The 18290-nt window shown below is 46.0% G+C and overlaps 1 long non-coding RNA gene across 1 annotated transcript; it reads left to right on the top strand.

Moving 5' to 3' along the window:
• The first annotated feature begins 15 nt into the window (after nucleotides 1-15).
• Nucleotides 16-9323, top strand: LOC149440451 (uncharacterized). The gene is made up of 2 exons (XR_016307618.1): nucleotides 16-280; nucleotides 8243-9323. It is a non-coding gene; the product is annotated as an uncharacterized LOC149440451 (long non-coding RNA).
• The last annotated feature ends 8967 nt before the right edge of the window (nucleotides 9324-18290 follow it).

Below are 18290 nucleotides of genomic sequence, written 5' to 3'. Positions count from 1 at the left end.
GGACAGCTGCCAGAGTGCTTTACCTCTTTGGCAAGCAAATTCAGCTAAAACAACCCCATGGTGTATAATCTTCCATTCTGATCTTTAGAACTATTTAGTGGTGAATATTCCTCCAAGTAGAACATTATATTCCACAATAAAATATTTAGGGTAATGTATATCAGTTTGTGTGTAATAATTTGACATTTGTCCTCTTTGTAGCCGTCTTAGTGGAGAAGATGGGAACGTTTTCAATGTCTTGGTTGGAAAGCAGTTCTCTCGTCTCTTTGAAGTTTTTAAGGTGAGAAGGATAAAAGTCTTACCTTTTGTGTATGATTAATCTTAACATAAAATGTGTGATTATTGGGGATGAGCGATTAAAGCTGATCTCCAGGTTTTAGTGAACTTTGAATAGTTTGGACCAAGCTAGTCCAAATGTACTGTTTACATCATTAACAGATGCAGCACCTCTATAAACTGTATGTAGCATCAGCCACATATGCGTTGCTGTGTTCAGGCTATGGGACTATGAATGAATACAAAGGTTCCTCAGGCTGAGGTGGAGACTGTGAGGGCACCCAACCGCCTGTGAATGGCTGAGCAGCACTCAATCCAATTTGACAGCTGCTGGAACACAGTGCTGTATGTGGCTGAGACGACATACCTGTTTATACAGCGCTCACATCCACTTCATCTGTTAAGTGAAGTAAATTTGTTTATGCCAGCTTGGTCCAAATGACTTAAGTTCACTGAAATCTGCAGTTAGATTTGAATTCACCTACAGTTGACACCCATACATTTTTGCGGAAAATCTCTCATGCAAGAATGGGGATCGTACTTGAGATTGGTAGTCATAGGTTTAATTTCTGGCTAACTGCATTCATAGTACATTTTAAGGTCTTAACAGGCGTAGGGTAACATGCATGCATCAGCAATTGCTGGAAAATAGACATCTAAGTGTCTGACCGGCATTTGTGCTGCCTTAATGTAATCTAGTGCTTCACCTTGCAAATAAGCCCTATAATTGAAGTAAGAAACTACATTTCCCAGCAGGCAATGCAGCATTTCTGCATAGTGGGTGTGTCTCATGGGCGTGTCCTTGTTTTTGTAAGCAAACTGTCTGCATGTGATCTGCTCTGATGGGCAGGGATTGGAGTGCAGAGAGGGTCTGTTGTCGTGACATACGACACTGTCGTGTTCTCAGGGTATTCTGGGGCAGCAGAAGTGTAGTCATTGCACTCAAATCCTGAAAAAAAAAAACAGGTTTTAATAGTACAGCGGGTAAAATAAGTATTGAAAACGTCACCGTTTTTCTAGGTAAATATATTTCTAAAGGTGCTATTGACATAAAATTTTCCCGAGTCATCTTCTAGGACAGCTTCACTTGAGAGATGGGGCTCCTCCCAGGAAACACCCGCTCCACCTTTTCCCCTTTATAAGTATCCTCTCTCCCAGTGGGCCCTCAGTATTAGTGTTTCCTCCGGCCAGGACGTAGCTACACCGGTTTTTTATTTTTTTCCCGGCTGTCTGGCGAGGTACAGAGGGCCCCTGGCTGAGGCCCCCCCTTCCTCCTTTCTCTAAGGAAGGCAGGGGCCTTGTGGGGGGGTTTTCAGCCAGGCTCATCCTATGGACAGACCCTTCGGGGGGGGGGTGACAGACCCCGGATGGTCCCAGCGGGGCTCTCCCTGGGGGGGCTGAGGCAAGTCCTGGGATCCCGGCAGCATGGCCAGGGGGTGAGGCTGTCGGGGTCAGGACACCGCAAACGCGTCACTTCCAGGCGCGGGACGGCGTCACTTCCGGCGCAGGAAGCATGGAGCTGCGGCCGCCATGTTGGAAATGGGCGGCGGACCGCGGAACGAGCCCACACCACGGCCGCTTTTCCACGTGTGGCCGTGAGAGGAAGGTCGGCACGCAGGGACCCCAGGGAGGGGGCAGAGCCCGCCAAACCGTGAAAAACCGCCGCACTGAGGAGGAGTTCGCGGCAGATCTGTCTGGGCCGGGGGAGGCCTGCGGCAAGGTAAGGGCCTCCTTTGGCCGCCACTCGCCCCCTCCCCTCCCCCCTCTGGGACCCTTGGGCACCTCCACACTCATCTCCCCCCCCCACTGCTGACTTTTTAGGATGTTGGGGGAGTGCACGGGGGGGGAAATCCCTGGGGGGGAAGCCTCCGCGGTTGATGAATACCTATGTCTCCTTGTCCCCAGATGGGCCCACAGGAGGAGGATAGAGGGGAAAGAGAAGCTCCTTGCGAGCTGAAAAAGAAATGCGCCACTTGCAGAAAGAGGCTGGCGAGTTCTTGGCGGAAGCAACTCTGCCAAGACTGCATAGATAAGCTTATCAAAAAGGAGTCTGGGTCCCTCTTTAAGGATTTCTTACAGAACATGATGCAAGAGATGTCCAAGACTTTTCAGAGCTTTAGGGAGCAGAAGCAGGGACCGGCCCAGGACGAGCCCCGACCGGGCACTTCAGGCAATGCCCAGGGGGGGAAAAAGAGGAAGCAGGACCAGGTAACTTTCGCAAGGGGAGCCGAACCGTCGAGTACTTCAGACTCGGAGGAAGGCGAGGTCGAGGATCATGACCCAAAAGCACAAAGATTCCTTTTTCAGGCAGAAGACACGGAGGGCCTTCTGAAAGTGATCTACGAGACTCTGGATCTGGAGGAGGAACAGCAGGACCTCTCTCTCCATGACCAGCTGTACGCAGGGCTACAAAGAGCAGCCGCACATTCCCAGTGCACCCTGCCCTATGGTCTACTATCAGGAGGGAATGGAAAGAGCCGGAGAAAAAGGCTTTCTTTCCCAAGAACCTTAAGAGGCGATTCCCGTTCAAGGAAGAAGACGCTTTCGTGTGGGAAATCTGCCCGAAGCCAGATGCCCCCCTTTCTAGAATCTCGAAAGCGACGGACCTGTCCTTCGAGGACAGCGGGTCCCTGAATGACCCAATGGACCGGAAAGCAGATACATTCCTGAGGAGGGCATGGGAAGCGTCCGCGGTGAATTTCAAGCCAGCAGTTGCAACGACGTGTGTCTCCATAACTTTGGATGTATGGTTGGGGCAGCTCCGCTCGCACCTGGAACAAGGCACCCCGGCGGAGGAACTCCTGAAGTCGCTGCCGGTACTGGAAAAAGCGGTGGCTTTTATTGCAGACGCATCAGCAGAAACGATCAGATTCTTAGCTAGATCAACGGCAATCATAAATTCCGCGAGAAGAGCTATCTGGCTAAAGTCTTGGCAGGGGGACCTTGCCTCTAAGTCCAAACTCTGCGGTCTCCCCTTCGAGGGAAAACTCCTCTTCGGGCCGGTACTAACTTCGGTCTTGGAAAGGTCGGCCGATTTAAAAAAAGAAGAGCTTTCCAGTCCCCAGCAGGCAAGTAGGACGAAAGGGGTTTCTCCTCAACAGGCAGTACACGACGATTTCAAAGCCAGCGCACAGGCTGGGGCGCAAGGAGGGGCAGGAACGAGTCAAGGGGCAAGGGAGGTTTCCTCTACAACCCCAACCAGAATAGACCCAAGACCCAGCCCAAGTGATTGGAGAAGCCAGGTGGGAGGCAGGCTGGGGCACTTCCACACACAATGGCTGAAGATCACCCAGAACACTTACATTCTAGAGGCCATTCGCAGAGGTTACAAAATAGAGTTTTTAAGGCCCCCCCCTCAAAGATTCTTCGCAGCACCCCTGCCAAGGGACAGGGAGAAGGCAGATGCATTGGTGGACCTCCTGGAAGGGATGCTCAGGCAGAATGTGATTTGCCAGCTGGAGGAGGAAGAGAAGGGAAGTGGGTTCTACTCCCATTTCTTCCTAAGGAAGAAGTCGTCCGGTACCTACAGGATGATACTAAATCTGAAGAAGGTAAACAAGTTCGTGAGACCCAAGAAGTTCTGCATGGAGACCTTATACACGTTAAAAGAACTCTTGTCGCCAGGAGCATTCATGGCCTCAATAGATTTGAAAGATGCATATCTGCACGTCCCGATAAGGGAGGAATCGAGGAAGTTCCTGAGGTTTGCGCTGGAAGGCGCAAAAAGAACGATTCTGTTTCAGTTCAATGCACTCCCCTTTGGCCTGTCATCAGCTCCAAGGATATTTACCAAGATCCTGGCGGAACCCCTAAGCATCTTGAGGCTGGAAGGAATAAATATCATCCCCTACTTGGACGACCTGCTTCTATTTTCAGATACAGAAAGAGGCCTGGGGTCCCACGTCGAACGCACAATATCTTTTCTAGAGAGCTTGGGGTGGTTGATAAACGAGGAAAAATCACAGCTAGTAACCTCCAGGAGGATCACGTACTTGGGGTACGTCCTGGACTCCGCAAATGTTTGCTCATACCTGACAACGGAAAAAGCTCTCAAACTGCAGCAAGACACAAGAGCCTTCCGGAGGATGTCGACCTGCACAGTAAGGACCACAATGAAGCTAGTCGGGAGCATGACAGCCGCAATGCCAGGGGTGCAATGGGCACAGCTCCACTCCAGGGTACTACAGAATCACACCCTCTCCCACTGGGATGGCAGCCAAGCAGGTCTGAATTCCAGGATCTGCCTCACGCACAAGGTGAGGGAATCACTAAGGTGGTGGGGGAACATCCACACCTTGGAGGCGGGAAGGAAATGGAAGCAAGCCAGCCCAGTGAGGATCACCACAGATGCAAGCATGACCAGGTGTGGGGTGCTCATATGGGAGACTGCCTAGCCCAGGGCAGATGGGATGCAGAAAATTCAAGGAAATCAACGAACTACAAGGAGCTGTCGGCAATCTTCAAAGCGCTTACGGCTTTTCAGGAGAGGATAGAGGGGAGAGAAGTCCAGATTCTATCCAACAACACAACGGCAGTAGCATACTTGAACAGGCAGGGGGGCACGAGGTCCCCGAGGCTGATGGAATTGGCAGGAACCCTCCTGACCTGGGCAGGAACCTAGAGTCCATCACTGCGGTGCATCTAAAAGGGAATCTGAACCAGTTGGCGGACCAGTTGAGTCGGAAAGAGGTCACCCAGACAGAATGGTGCCTCAGCCGTTCAGCATTCAATCAAATATGCGCCAGATGGGGCACCCCCTCTACGGATCTCTTCGCCAACAGCCAAAATGTGAAGCTGGAGAGATACTTCTGCCTGCAGAAGGACCCCAGGAGTGCAGGGATAGACGCGCTAGCCCAGCATTGGGAAGGAAACCTCCTCTATGCCTTTCCTCCGTTCAGATTATTACCAAAGGTGGTACAGAAGATCCAGTCATCTCAAGCCACGGTCATCCTGATTGCACCATTTTGGCCCAAAAGATCATGGTTCTCCCGGCTGAGGGAACTAAGCTTAACAGACCTATGGATGATACACCTTCACACGATTTACTTGCCCAAGGGGGAGTGCTACATCCTCACCCAGAAAGGCTGCCCCTAGCAGCGTGGCTTCTGAACGGGACAGGCTAGTGGAGAAGGGACTGTCTGAAAGAGTGGTCGCCACCATCTTGGACGGAAGGAAGAAATCAACAAACGCCATATATGATAAAGTCTGGAAGAAATTTTCCACCTGGAAGGACAGGAACGAGGAAACCGAGGCTCCCATCTTGCATACAGTGCTTGAATTCCTCCAAGCCGGGGCGGATAAGAACCTGGCCGCTAATACCCTTAAAGTGCAGGTAGCGGCTTTGTCAAGCTTTCTGGAGTTGAGGTTGGCGGCAGACCCGTTTGATAATCAGGTTCCTGAGGGCTATCTCCAGGCGCCGAGCCCCGTCCACATCGAAGTACCCCACATGGGACCTGGGCACGGTCCTGAAGAGCTTTCAGCAAGGGCCTTTCGAACCACTGGAGGAATGTTCCCTCATATTTCTAACTCTGAAAACTACCCTCCTTATAGCATTAGTTTCCGCCCGCAGAGTCAGCGAATTGCAGGCTCTATCAGTGATCGAACCATACTGCACGGTCCTGTTGGACAGAATCATCCTCCGCACAGATGCGGCATTTCTACCTAAGGTCGCGTCACATTTCCATAGGTCACAGGAAATAATACCTTCCCTTGATGTCATCCCAGGCAGCACGGAAGAAGGGGACTATAGCAAAATCGATGTGAGAAGATGTTTGATTGCATACATCGAACGCACAAAAGCATGGAGACGTTTGTCCCGTCTTTTCATCCTATTCCAGGGTCCAAAGAAGGGGGACAGTGCCTCCAAAGGCACCATCGCAAGGTGGATAAGAGAGGCAATCTCAGAAGGTTATAGAACTGCGGCCCTGTCACCTCCGGCCAGCCTAAAAGCACACTCGACAAGGGCCACCGCGGTCTCCTGGGCGGAAAAGGCGGGGGCCTCCCCCGGACAGATCTGCAGAGCCGCAACGTAGTCCAGTTTCGCCACCTTTGCTAAGCACTACAGATTGGATCTGATTGGCAGCAATGACCAGGCGTTCGGCAGTAAGGTCCTACAAGCAAGGGGCCCACCCTAATGTATGTATTTCTATTCAACTCCTCTCAAGTGAAGCTGTCCTAGAAGATGACACGGGAAAACGCAGTTATTTACCTATTAACTGTATTTCCAGGAATCTTCTAGGACAGCATAACTCCCTCCCGATTGCTGTGTGATTATGTACTGATGTCTAGGTATGTTATGAATCTGTGATGGGTTGTCTCTATTACCGTTTTTATTTTAAGTGAAGCTGTCCTAGAAGATTCCTGGAAATACAGTTAACAGGTAAATAACTGCGTTTTCACCACGTCAGTAATAATCCGTGCATACAAAAAAAAATAAATACTTCATCCAAAATCCTTGTTGGTAATGACAGCTTCAAGATGCCTCCTATATGGAGAAACTAGTCGCATTGCATTGCTCAGGTGTGATTTTTGGCCCATTCTTCCACACAAGCGGTCTTCTAATCTTGAAGGTTCTGTGGGCCTCTTCTGTGAACTCTGATCTTTAGTTCTTTCCATAGATTTCCATAGGACTGTGTGTGTAAATCGCACACGTTCCCGCAGCCGCACAAAAAGTGTGTTGCTTTAAGGAAAGTGGTGTCAAAGCACCATGTGATTTCTGTGCGTCCATGTTTTTAAAAAAGATTGCAGGAAACGCAGCTGTGCCCTTGCAAACGTGACACGCAGAACTGCGAAGTTGTGGAACCTACGCTTAATGATGAAGCTGCTTTTTAAGACCCGTGAGCTGTACTTAAAGCTATGGGGCTTTAAATTATTAATCTGCTAATTTTTCTTGCTTTTTAAAATTGAATTTAAAGATTGCCTCAATTAAAATTAAAAAAAAGCAGTCCAGGTTATAGGCCATTTTATCTATTCTGTTCTCAGTTTAATTCTGTCTGATCCAGGCTGCGTAATTCCATGAATTCTGAGCCTGCAACATTGCAGCAGATTGCTGCGATTTTAGTTCCACCATTCCTCCCAAGCTCTTTCCATTCCTGCATTTTCCAGTTTAGGCACGTACTGTATGGCAGTGCTGTGCAAGTACCATTGATACTACTGTATATTACAATTGAGACTCTAAAAAGGTGACCACCGATAGTTGTAAAGCTTTCCACACACATTACAATCTTATTGTAGGGTCTGGGGTTTGGTGGAACATTGTAGACTGAAATATCCTGAGGAGCTGACCAGGGGTCTTTCGTTTCCATTGAAAAAGAGAGGGAGGTGGGAGAGCCCTTATCGTGTACTAAACTCAGAAACAAGGGTACAACGGTTCCACAATAAAGAAAAAGGTCAAAATGGACTTGCAGCTGTTGACTGGTCACCCAGCAAGGGGGGTGGGGGACATGCAGCATTCCTAGTGCACAGTGTGGACACGGTCTATGCCTCGGGCATTCCCGTTCTGTGGGGGTTCTCAGGTGGGTGAATGCATTGATAGGAAGAGCCAGCACATAAAAGGCTCTCGGTAGTTCCGATTGGCTGAGGTGTCCGATGTGGTAGTTCATAATAATAATAAAAAAATGTATTTGGTGAAATAAAGTAATTGGATGTTCTACTAAAGCAGACGACTCCTGCCTATCCTTTGAACAACCACATTGGGTGTCTCTGCAAATCAAACAACTGATGGGCATTTTTTGCACTGACTTTCTGCCAATATCTTATTGTAGTCTTCTTTTGGATCTACCAATTATGTAATGCAAGGGCTTGATTGAATACAAACTGACTGGAATGTTTAGGAAGGTTCTCCTATTATGTTTTGATGTATTGCAGTCAGATTGTAACATGTATGGTGACCCCTAGAGTATTGGTGTATTTCATGAGTTTTTTTTTTCAGTTACTTCACCATAACTAATCCTTGCTTGCTTTACAGACCTGCCTGAAGCATCTGCCACAGCACCTGTAGAATCTGCAGCCACCCTAGACCTTGCTGCACAGATTAGTACACTTTCTTTGTTGGTGACTACAGAGGAGCTTGGAAAATATTCTGGAAGCCAGCTTTTTGAAATGCAGGAAAAACTTGGGACGATATCGAACAGCATTCTTCGGCATCTGCAGTCACGATGGAGTTCACCACCTCACGACAGCTCTGTTTAGTTCAGCTCCACGTGTCCTGTGAAATTGCCATTTATCAGGACGCTTTTACTTCCTTCTGATGAAGCATTTTTAATACAAAGACTGCCTACATTTGTAAGAGATCCATCATGTTTTGTTCCTCTTTGAGTTGTACCACTCTATACACTGGTTCAACTAGATGTTTAAACATATTGATTCATTATTGTAGGTTTAAGACAAAGAATGAAAGTGTTATTTAAAACAAGTCTTTATTGTATAGAGCAGTTCCAGGACACAATGCTGACATTTCTATATCCCTGGTAGCTCTGTGATTGGTCACCCTTTGGGAGAGGATTATCTGGACGTAAAAGAAAAGATATTAATTTGCATGCCCAAAGCAACCAGCCAGATGTCACCTGAAGTTTTCAAGGTTCAAAGGTGAAACTTGTGGGCAGTATGTTAATTTGTTTCTTCCCTTCAGTTTTATGAAATTGTAGTGTACAATGCTATTTTTAAATGTTCACCTTGGTATTCTGCTTCTGTACCTAATATTGTAAATTTACTTTGGTGACATGTTTTCTCGTGGACTGGAAAGAGTATTTTTGGTAGCTTTTTGCTTCTGAAAGCTTTATTCGATACAAGTCTCAGAATACCACAGTATGCTAATTTTCATGTTGCCTTTGTTGTACTGATACACTTTGTCCTTTTTTTTTTTTTGTAAATTCTGTAAATAGCCTCACTGAAGGTTACTAGTTTTGATAGTAATCCTCTCTGTACATATAATTTAAACAGTTGGTTCCAGCAGAATTCTTAATATTCACTTGCTGCATGTGTTCTCTTTTAGATCTAAAATGTAAAATTAAAACTTAATTTTAAAACGAATTAAAGTACTTTCTCAAGTTTGCAGTAATAGTTTTTTCCTTATGAACTGTTATGCATTTGTGGTATTTGTAAATGGGTGGCTTTGGAACTGCATTTTTTTTAATTGAACAATGCTGTATACAGATTCCATGTGAATGGGAACTAGGGATATCATTGGGGGAAAAAAAACTTTTATATAAAAATACAAATCAACCTGAAGTCTTTATATTAACAGACCAACAGAGAGGCTCCAAACCTGGCCAAATTAGACTTTAACCACTTAATCTCCAGAAGGTTTTAACCCCTTCATGATCATGGCACTTTTTTGCTTTTCAGCACTGCAGCTTTAACTAGCAATTTCTTGGTCATGCAACACTGTACACAAATGAAATGTATATAATTTTTTCCCCCCCGGTTGTCTTCCAGGACAGACCTTGAACGATTGAGCTCCTTCAACCAGGACAGGAAACACATTGCTTCAAGCTTCTTAAGATGGTCCTACAGGAACATGGCCATTTTGTGTTTACTCTGTCGGGAAAAAGCATGTTGACTAGAAGAACTGCTTTTTAAGCAGCAAGCCATGTCTCAAGGGCTGCCCAGGAAATGTGCCCTCACCTGCAGTTCTTTACTTTTTGGCCTCAAGTCCCCTCTGCATCGGTGTAGGAATGTACCCGCTTCTACCTCTTTCCAGTGCCAGTGAAGGAGCTGGTTAGAATGGCATCCATCCTTGGCGCGTTTAGGTCAGGCAGTGCTGAGGGAGTGCCTTCCTGGAGGCCGGATGTGACGCAGCTAGCCTGGAAGATGCTGGGTGTCATGATTCTGGGGGATGTGATGTCCTCTCTGCACCAGAGGCTTCTGGTTTCGGCCTCAGAGGCGCAAGAGAAAGGGCAGGGCTGATGCTTATTGCTGGACGCCGACAGCATAGGCCAAAGGGTGCTGGGCGCTAAAGAATGCAGGGGACATCATGGAGGCTTCCTCCTAGGCTCCTGCTATAAAACCAGTAGAAAAGCAGGCTATATACAGTATATTACCAAAAGTATTGGGACACCTGCCTTTACACGCACACTGGCATCCCAGTCTTAGTCCGTAGGGTTCAGTACTGAGTTGGCCCACCCTTTATTATTAATATTATTATTATTATTATACAGTATTTATAAAGCGCCAATAGTTCGCTCAGTGCTGTACATTACAGAGGGGGACAGAACATGTGACAGAACAATACCAATACAATACAAAACATGAGGGGATTGAGGGCCCTGCTCTTTCGAGCTTACAATCTAGGAGGGAGGGGATGGTGACACAGGAGGAGATAGCTGGGGGGGATGGAGTGGTAGGCAGAGTGGAGGAGGTCGGCAAGTTAGCAGGGGGTGGTGTAGGCTTCCCTGAAGAGATGGGTTTTCAGGGTGCGCCTAAAGGAGAGGAGAGTAGGTGATAATCTGATGGGTTGGGGCAGGGAGTTCCAGAGGATGGGTGACACCCTGGAGAAGTCCTGGAGGCAGGCATGGGAGGAGGAGACCAGGGAACTAGAGAGAAGGAAGTCTTGTGAGGAGCGGAGTGTGCATGCTGGGCGGTACTTGGATATTAGGTCAGTGATGTAGTTCGGGGCAGTATGGTAGACAGCTTTGTACGTCAGCGTTAGGATTTTGAATTTGATCCATTGTGCAATCGGAAGCCAGTGGAGGGATTGGCAGAGGGGGGTGGCGGAAACGGAGCGGTTGGAAAGGTGAATGAGTCTGGCAGCCGTATTCAGGATGGACTGAAGGAGGGAGTTGCAGTAGTCGAGTCGTGATATGATGAGGGAGTGGATGAGCTGTTTAGTGGTTTCTGGAGTTAGGAACGTGCGGATTTCGGCGATGTTGCGGAGGTGGAGTCTGCACGAGTTTGTTAAAGAGTGGACTTGGGGCTGGAAGGATAGGTTGGAGTCCAAAATGACACCAAGTACTCTGGCCTGCGGGGCGGGTGTGATGGTAGCATTGTTCGATGTGATAGAGAAGTCAATGGGGGGGTGGTGTCCGGGCTGGGGGGAAGACAAGAAACTCGGTTTTGGAGAGGTTCAGTTTAAGGAAGTGGAGCGACATCCAGTCTGATATGTCGCTCAACAGGTGTGTGATTCGGGCGGAGACCGAGGGGGTGAGGTGGGGGGTTGAGAGATAGATTTGTGTGTCGTCGGCATAGATGTGGTAGTTGAAGCCGTGAGAGTGTATGAGTTGGCCAAGGGAGGAGGTGTAGATGGAGAAGAGAAGGGGCCCGAGGACAGAGCCTTGAGGGACCCCAATAGAGAGGGGGAGTAAGAGGGAGGTGGTAGCATTATAGGTAACGCTGAAAGAGCGTTGTGAAAGGTAGGATGAGAGCCAGGAGAGAGCAGAATCTCTGAGGCCGAGGGAGTGTAGTTTTTTTATTATTGCTATTATTTTATTTATTATCTATTATTATTGATTATATCTGGTGTTATTATTGACTTTTATTTATCATTTTATTATTATTGATATTTATTAATATAGTATTGATTACTATTTTATTACTATTATATCTGTTATTTATTACTGTCTTAGTTTATTGATTACATATGTTCTTAATATTTTATTATTCATATTGTTTATTATTGTCTTTTATTGTTTTATCTATTTTTAGATTTTTTTTTTGTATTTTACCTATGTTTATTGATACAGTCAATATTTTATGTATTATCTATTATTGTTATTTGATTTATTAGTTTTTTTTTTATCTATTATGGATCCCTCATGGATGTCCATTGGGACATCAGTCGGACTGCCTGCATTGAACATCTGTGCATCCCCAAGCAGGTTAAAACAGCTTCTCCTGGGTATTTGCTGTGGGATGCCCCCTGTGAATAAGGAATTTTTTTTTTGTGTTGCAATGTTATTATTACAGCCCTGTTGGGGGATCTTTGGTGAGATATCAGTGGGCAGCACAGTGGCTAAATGGTTTGCACTTCCGCCTGGCAGTACTAGGGTCGTTGGTTCGAATCCCAGCCACGGCACCTCCTGCCTGGAGTTTGCATGTTCTCCCTGTGCCTGCGTGGGTTTCCTTCCACACTCCAAAGACATGCTGCTAGGTTAATTGGCTCCTGTCTAAATTGTCCCTAGTATGTATGAATGTGAGTTAGGGACCTTAGATTGTACGCCCCTTGAGGGTTAGGGACTGATGTGAATGTACAATATATATGTAAAGCGCTGCGTAAATTGATGGCGCTATATAAGTACCTGAAATAAATAAATAATAATAAATATCAGGGGTCCAAATAGACCACCAAAATCTTTATTGAGACGCAGAAAAAGGGACTGAGGATGGAGTCTTTATTATTTTTTCTCTGCAGCCTCAGGTGCACCGCAGATAATTAGGAAGTTTCTGCTTTCTATTTATTTATAAACAGAAGCATAGAAAAGTAAAAACTATGCTTCAGTGATGAATAAACACAGCAGCGATTGCTCACTGTCTTCATTCAAGAAAGGAAGGGGCTGGTAATCCTGATGTGTATACCATCGCCCCACCCCCCTGCACATTCTTATGCAATGCCCCTCCCTGCCTGCTCGCTGTCCTGTCACCTGAGCTGCACATACTCAGCTCAGCTTACAGCACTGGGCCTGTCTCTGTATGCCAGAATGACTAGCCTCATCCCAAGCTGACCAACGAAGATAGCCTGACACAGGAGAAGATGCTGGGAGGCAGTGCAGCTTCCACATACGTGTACAACTAAAACCTCTGTTTTGTAATGTATATTTTTAGGGTCAGATTGTGTTTTGTTTAAGGCTAGCTGGTAAGCGTGCTGGGAAATTTCAGTTTGTTTGTACTGTGCAATGCCCTCCCATGTGCACCTTACTTCAAAAGCTAGTTATTGATTGAGGTGCATCAAATTCCTGTATAGCTTGTTCAATGGATTTGGTGTGGGGGACATACTGGACACCTTTTAACCCTTTCACTGCCAGGTCTTTGGATGGGGGCATTTGTATATCTGACAAGTATACCAGTATGGCCGGGAAAGACTAGTGCAATGCGATCTGCACTGGATTCCATTAAGTGGAGCACAGGGGAGAGATCAGATGTTTCATTAAAGAGTACTTTTCATCAGAAAAAAAGTTCATGGACTTACTGTGCAATGGGCTAAAGAGAGCTTTTAGACAGTCCTCCTTTGGGCTACCTCGAGGGGAATTTACTTAAAATGGGTGCAGACAGGATCCGGAGTAGTTGTGCATCGTAAGCAATCAGCTTCTCACTTCAGCTTGTTGAGTGAAGGTTTGAAATGGACACAAGGAGCTGAGTGGTTGCCATACTCAGTGGCTCCAGATTCTGTCTTCTCCCTTTTTAGTAAACGCCCCCTCAAAATACTACAAAGCTCTTTACTGCTGTCCCGTCTGTGTGTGCACGCTCGACTGTAAAACGGGGAAGAAGGTGTACCCCTTTACGGAGGATAGACAGCAGGACCTGTTCGCCTAAAGTGTGGTTTTCCCATGGGCGTGGTCAACCTGGTTCTTTACACAACAGCCACTGTTTTTAGAGAGAGGTGGGTGGTCAAAGTTGGCCAGACAAGCGACAAACCGCTGGCCGTTTTATTGCAGCACGGGTAGGGCGGTTGCGTGCCTCGTGCGCACCCCCTACTTGTTTTGCAATATCACGTTTTAAACATGATTTTGCCCAGCGGTGCCACCTTGTGGCTGTTTTTCCACATTGGCTGGGTGGCAAGCAGTTAAATGCCCCTACCTGCCTGCTCGATGTCCTCTCCAGCTCTGTAACCTGATCTGCACATGCACAGCTCAGCCTACGGCTCCGGGCCAGTCTCTGTGTGTCAGAATGACTAGCTCCTGTGCATGCGCAGAAGTGATGTCATCTCGTGCCAGCCAATGAAGATGGAGAAGATGCAGGACAGGATTGTTGGCGGAAACATGAGTATATTGCTCCTTTTGGTTCCATTTTTATTTCTGTTGTGAATGCTCCAACAGGAAGACTCTCACATTTATGAGTTGGACCGCACTTTACAGAGGAGCCTTGGTGAGGCAGTGCGGCTTCCACATACATTTGCAAATGTCTGCAACTAAAATCTCTGTTTTTAATGTAAATTATTAGGTTGAGTAATTTTTCTTTTTCAAGCTAGCTGGTAAGTGTGCTGGGAAATTTTCTGTTTGAACTGTGCCATGCCCTCCATGTGCATCTTCAATAGCTAGTTATAAATTGGGATTGTTGTCATTTTTTTTTTTATAGCTTGTTCACTGGATTTACTGTGGAGACACATTGTAGGCCTTCAGGTGCCATTGTGCTCCTGCTGGGCTTCTATTGGGAGGAAGGGGCTCCCTCCAGGTATACTTGCCTTTAACCGCTTGATGTCAAATCACGTATGTACATGTATGCCATTTAGTGTTAAGTGGTTGTACTGGGATGATAAATGTAGCTTCATGCAGGCATCATCCCGGTACCAATTTTTAGAGCCGACGGTCTAAAAACAAGCAGCTGGAGGGGACACCCCCACCGAGACACCCGATCAACCAGTCCGCGCTTCTGCCGGCTGATCACAGAGCCGAACAAGGAGGGGAACCGCTCCATTCGGCTCTGTGATTTAGTGAACTGGAAACGATGACCTTACATCACTTCCTATTTATCTGGATGTAAACGGCACCATTTTTAAAAATGAAAAGCATGTGATCAAATACTTTTAAGGGCAGAAGAGGGATTTGGGGTCTTATTGACCTCAGAACCCTCCATAAAGTGTACCTGTCACATGCCTTTTGTTGTCACAAGGGATATTTACATTTCTTGTGACAGCAATAAAATTGCTAAAAGGAAATTAAAGTGACAGTGTAAATATAAAAAAAAAACACATTCAAGTGCTCTCATTCCCTTGTGCTTGTGCGCAAAGGCAAATGCACTCATCAGTCACACGCAAATGCCCTCATCAGTCACGCACTCAGGCAGTGATCGTCCCACACATGAGGTATCACTGCGAACGTCAGGCACTAATTCTAGCCTATGGACAGTCAAATTTTCATCTTTGTCGCACAGGCATGCAAAATTTTAAAGCGTGACATGTTTGGTATCTATGTGCTTGGCGTAACATCATCTTTTATATTTTGCCCCAAAACATTGGGTTATGTATTGTTTTTGCATTAAAATGAACAAAAATATATATTTTTTTCCCCAAAAAAATTGCATTTGAAAACTGCTGCGCAAATACCGTGTGACATAAAAAATTGCAACAACTGTGAATTTATTTTCTAGAGCAGGGGTGTCGAACTGGCGGCCCTCCAGCTGTTGCCAAACTTCCAAGTCCCATCATGCCTCTACCTTTTGGAGTCATGCTTGTAACCGTCAGTCTTGCAATGCCTCATGGGACTTGTGGTTTGGCAACAGCTGGAGGGCTGCCAGTTTGACACCTCTGCTCTAGGGCATCTGCTTTAGAAAAATATATCATGTGTTTTGGGGTTTGTGACGGGAGTCACTTAGGGTGGGGGGGGCCATGGAACCCAGCTCACTTAGGAGAGGTGGGGAGACCCCTGTCTCAGCTCCCCATATCCCTCTTATGTGTAAATCACCCTGTGCCTGTTAGGGGTACAGGGTGATCTGTCCTAATATTGGGGTGGGGGGGTGGTTGTAAATAATAAATACATTTTAGTAAATTGTTTGACTGGACAATCGAGAGTATGTGTATGCACATTTTTTTGCACATTCAATGCATGAACAAATGAAGTTTGAAAAATTCACTTGCTTTTAACATTAAATTTTAAAATAAATATAATTTTTTAATGAAAACCACATAAAGCGTTCAACCCACTAACGATTAGGAAATCGAACGAATGTTCTGAAGGTAAAAATTTTCATACAAAAATTGTATATTTGTATGGCCAGCTTAATAGATGGACAAGCCGAAATATCAGACAAGTGTTTTTGAATCTGCGGATTCCCGCTGATAATAAGGGGACGCGAGCAATTCTATCCCTTGACCCTGCCGAAGAGTTTGACAGCATTGAGTGGCATTATTTTTGGCAGGTGCTCTCTGCATTTCAGTTTGGCCCATGTTTCATAAAATGGATATGGTGACTGTATACCACCAATGTACGTATAAAATTGATAATGTATTGTAGGACCCCATTTCCTCTGCATGGGGAATGAGGCAGGGGTGTCTTATTATCGTCCTTGCTCCTTGGTACTGGTACGTCACTGTATTGGAAGAGTGATATCTCTTTCATTGCTGCAGCTACAAAAATGATGGCGATATAATTTTCTTCTGCCAGCAATCCCCTTCCCTGTAAAAGCAATCCTAAGAAGCTGCTGGATTACTGTTACCTGTGACGGAAGCTGGTCCCACTCCCGCCGCAGTTGCCGCCTTTACCTGGCTCTTCTGACCAATCAGGGAGCCCCTTAAGGATGCCACTGGCAGCATCGGCTTCCCTGAACACAGAGGAACTGATCTTACTCCTCCCACTGTATAATGTCAGAAACCGGCTGGTTTCTGACGTCACACAGTGGGACGAACAAGATTTCAGTTTTTTTGTTTGCAAGCCATTCCTAGCTTGTGTAGCAGCAGATCAAACCAATCTCAGTTTTTTGTCTGCTGCTTTGGAGGCCAGAGGAGAGATCTGGGGTCTCAGAGACCCCAGATGTCTCCATAAAGAGGACCTGTCATGGTCCATGCTATTACAAGGGCTGTTGTTCATCCTTTGTGATAGCAATATAGGTGATAAAAAAAAAATATAAAAGGTACAGTGTAAAAACAAAATAAATAAATAAATGAAATTGAACCACTTTGCAGCCGACTTATAGCAGCAGTAATGCTACAGGGCGGCAGGGCTGCGCAGTCACGTGTGTGTATATATATATATATATATATATATATATATATATATATACTGTATGTGATTTAGTACAATTGTAGAAAGTGCAGCGCTAATAATAAGACTGGATAAGTAACTGGATATTATCCAAATAAAGTGCTTAGTAATAACAAAACAAAATGCTTAATATCCAGATAAAGTGCTTAGTAAATAACCACCTTAGGAAATAATTGATATGCAAATCAATGAATAAATATTAATTAATAATGTCCAGATATATAATAAATAAAAACAGTCCCAATAAGTGTAAGTGATTTGGATATGAACTAATAAATCTTGTTATCCCAGTGGCATATAAACAGATATTCCGGAGACGTGTGGAGTATGGTAAAAATGCACACTCACCAGATGCGCATTTTAAATGTGCAGTGTATAAATATGTTGTCAGCCAGAGGTCCCCTTTAGGGTGGGATGAAATACAGCCTGGTCTGGATATCCTTCCTCTGGAGTCTGGGGTGGTTAGAAGTCAGCCAGAGGTCCCCCTTAGATATTCCATCCCACCTAAAGGGGACCTCTGGCTGAAGGTTGTCTGAAAGTACTTCAAGTTACCCTTTTCTTTTACCATTAGATTGTCACATGAATGGACTTTCTTGATTGAAAACTGCATACACTGTTAGAAATGAGTTTCATGACTCACTGCATTTCAAAACAAACATCAAATTGACCAATTAGTAAATGAAAGGAATGTTCTTAAGATGAAAAGTCACAAACACAATTCTTGTCAGGGAAGAAGATTGTTACAGCTGCGCACACGTGCATGTACTGACGAGCACAGGCGGGCTATTTAAACCCCTGCTGCAAACAGAATGGTGCCTTCTGATCTACTACTTCCTGTTTCCTGTATCTTGACTCCTGTGACCTCCTTGCTTAATTCCTGACAAACAATTGAACTCCACCTGCACTGACCCGGCTCTCCCTTGACTATCTGCTTTCTTGTTCCTCTGTACCTGATCCGTCCGATTGACCCTGCCCCGGCCTGCCTGACTATTCTACTCTGCCTGTGACTATCCTTGGCTACCAGCTGACACGGTCATCCACATCTCAGCTACACGTCTCTGCTGCACCTGCTCACCTGCATCCTGCTACCCGCATCCTGGTATTCTGGGTCTCCACCTGCCAGCTGTCACCGCAGACCCGTCAGGCACTCATGCCTCTCCAAGCTCG

This window comes from Staurois parvus, unplaced genomic scaffold (assembly GCF_062004578.1).
Source record: "Staurois parvus isolate SC_StPar_1 unplaced genomic scaffold, SC_StPar_1.0 ptg001082l, whole genome shotgun sequence".
NCBI lineage: Eukaryota > Metazoa > Chordata > Amphibia > Anura > Ranidae > Staurois > Staurois parvus.
This window is presented reverse-complemented; position numbering and strand designations above follow the sequence as displayed.